The 2,980-nt window shown below is 43.3% G+C and overlaps 1 protein-coding gene across 1 annotated transcript in view; it reads right to left on the bottom strand.

The window, feature by feature from the left end:
• Window positions 1-2,980, bottom strand: part of SPTSSA (serine palmitoyltransferase, small subunit A) — a 34,650-nt gene that overhangs the window by 2,962 nt on the left and 28,708 nt on the right. The gene's annotated exons all lie outside the window — the stretch shown is intronic.

Below are 2,980 nucleotides of genomic sequence, written 5' to 3'. Positions count from 1 at the left end.
AGCCCGGCCCATAATTGTTTTTTAAAATTTACTTTTTAACCTCCCTTAATCTAGTACTTCCTTAAACTACCACCTTCTGTTTACTAAATTCTTTATTAAAAAAAAAAAAGGATACACTTGCTGCTTCCTATATTTGCCTATATTTGTTCATCACCAACATAATCATGTGACTTCTACCCCGCCCCCAGGCTGTAGACATTGCTCAAAGGTTACCGGTGACCCTATCAAATCAAAGGGCTATTTGAATTGACACTGTTCTTGTCCTTCCTCTTCAAACCCCTTTCTACCCTGGGCTGAGGTACTTCTCTAGGGCTCTCCATCACTCTCACCATTAACCTGCTTTTCACTGGCTCCTTCTCCCTGTCTTTCCCTTATGTGCAAGATGCAGAGTGAACTTTGTGCTTGTCTTCCACACATCCACTCCATCCCTCCTCCTAGTATAGCAGCCATGCTCCTTTGGTCAGCCTAACCCTATCCCACCTCCAGGGATACACCCTGGCTGGTCTTAACCAATTAGGGTATCCCTTCTCTTGGTAACAATGTCCTCCCTCAAAACTGATCAACCAGCTCCAAGCTTAGGACTTCCTCCAGGAATTCAGTAACACAGAGGTTCTCTCTCCTTCTAGAATATGCAGTTTGCTGATGGAACGCTGCAATCACTGGAGTCGCTTTTCCTCAATGAGAAAAGCAAGACTCAAAACAAAGCTGATGTGTAAAGGTGGAAGGACAAAAATAATCACAGAAAAATGGAGGCAGAATCCTTATTAAACCACCCTGAAGCCCACCCTACCACTGGATTTTCACATACAAGCCAATAAATCCCCTTTACTCTTAAACCAGTTTGTTAGATTTTGTTACTTGCAGCTGAAAGCATTCTAAATGATAAAATGGGCGATCTCAATATTTTTGTCTTGGGCCCTATACCAATTACAGGTTGAATATCCCTTATCTGAAATGCTTGGAACCAGAAGTGTTTCAAACTGAAGATTATTGGGGATTTTGGAGTATTTGCATTATACTTACCAGTTAAGCATCCCTAATCTGAAATCCAAAATGCTCCAGTAAGCATTTCCTTTGAGTGTTATGTCATTGCTCAAAAAGTTTCCAGGCCAGGTAAAGTGGCTCATGCCTGTAATCCTAGCACTCTGGGAGGCTGAAGCAGGAGGATCATCTGAGACCTCAGGAGTTCAAGACCAGCCTGAGCAAGAGCAAGACCCCATTTCTACAAAAAATAGAAAAATTAGTCAGGCATGGTGTGTGCCTATAGTGTGGTATGTCCCAGCTACTTAGGAAGCTGAGGCAGGAGGATCACTTGAGCCCAGGAGTTCGAGGTTGCAGTGAGCTATGATGATGCTACTGCACTCTATTCTGGGTGATGGACAAAAAAAAGTTTGGATTATGGAGCATTTTGGATTTCAGGCTTTCAGATTAGGAATGCTCAACCTGTACCTGAAGGTTGCTGACCTGATCCCACCTTCCATATTGCAGACATTTCCTACCCTTTGCTGAACATTTCCACCTATGACATTCTACAAGATACCTTAAATTCAATGTAACCAAAACTGAACTCATTAACCTTCTCCATAAAATACCTCTTCCTATGTGTCCTAGTTTTTCAATTGATGTAACTATTTGCCTAATCATCTAGTCTAGAAGTGTCTTTGATCCCTTCTCCCCACATTCAAATTAAGACTTCTCAATTCTTCCCTAACACCTACAAATGACTGTTAAATCTCACCTTCCCTACCCTAATCAATGATAATGGATTGAGGCCTTTATCATTCCTTACTTAGACCATGTAAACGCCTCCATTTTAGGCCTCTTGCCACCTTCCATGCCTCTCTTTTGTAGAGTGATCCTTTGAAAATGCATTAGGCTTTCCCATTCTTAGGATAGCATTTAGATTTCTAAGGCAAGCATTCAAGGACCTTTCCAGTCTAGCCCCAAGTACCTGTCTTAGGTTGGAGTCCACAGAAATAGACAGGGATTGAGGGACTGGGACAGGGATTCTTGTACAAGTTATTTCTTGAGGGAGTTTTACCAGAGGGGAGTGAGTAGAGTAGAACAGAGCGGGGGAAATAAGCTGAGCAGAGACAGGGTCTCAGCTCCCACAGGGCACTCTGGAGCATGAACTGTACCATTCAGTTGTTGTTGTCTTGAGACAGGGGGCCTGACCTTTTGTATCCCCTTATCTGTCAATCACTGGCTCCTGGATGGGGTAAGGAAAATCCACCCGAGCAAGACAGCTGCTTGGCAGGGGGCAATACACTGGCGAAGGGGCAGGTATAAAGCATCAGCAGGCAACACTCACAGAGCCTGGGGGATAGGTACATCAGCTGGTAAAGGCAATCCAGGTGGGGACCACAACTACCATGCTACTTTTCCACTGTACTTCCCAACACCCCAGACCTTCCCCCAATATACACACACCCTACTCGCAGCTATGTAAATGAGTCTCAGAAAACAACATTATATATTTTCATACTGCTGTGGCTTTGTTTATTGTTTAATAATAATACAATTAAGAATAATAGTATTAGCACCAGCTTTCATTTTGTGAATGTCTAGCATATACCTGAGACCGTGCTAAGCACTTCATCAAGTTCAGCAACAGAGTAAGCAATGGAGCCAGTTCCAAATCAAATGAGTCAAACTCCAAATACCTGTGTTCTTAACCACTATACTATAATACCTTCCTACGTGTGAAAAGTCTTATTCCCCCTACCAAACCTGATATTCTTAGGACTCAGTTAGTTATCTCCTCTTATATTAGGCCTCCCCTAGCAGTCATATTTTTCCCATTCTTTTTTTTTTTTTTTTGAGACAGAGTCTCACTGTGTTGCCCTGGCTAGAGTGCCGTGGCGTCATCCTAGCTCACAGCAACCTCAATCTCCTGGGCTCAAGCCATCCTCCTGCCTCAGCCTGCCGAGTAGCTGGGACTACAGGCATGCGCCACCATGCCTGGCTAATTTTTTCTATA

Source organism: Propithecus coquereli, unplaced genomic scaffold, assembly GCF_000956105.1.
Source record: "Propithecus coquereli isolate 6110/MARCELLA unplaced genomic scaffold, Pcoq_1.0 Scaffold273, whole genome shotgun sequence".
Taxonomy (NCBI): domain Eukaryota; kingdom Metazoa; phylum Chordata; class Mammalia; order Primates; family Indriidae; genus Propithecus; species Propithecus coquereli.
The sequence above is the reverse complement of the archived record's forward strand: the minus strand, read 5'-3'. Positions and strand labels throughout refer to the sequence as shown.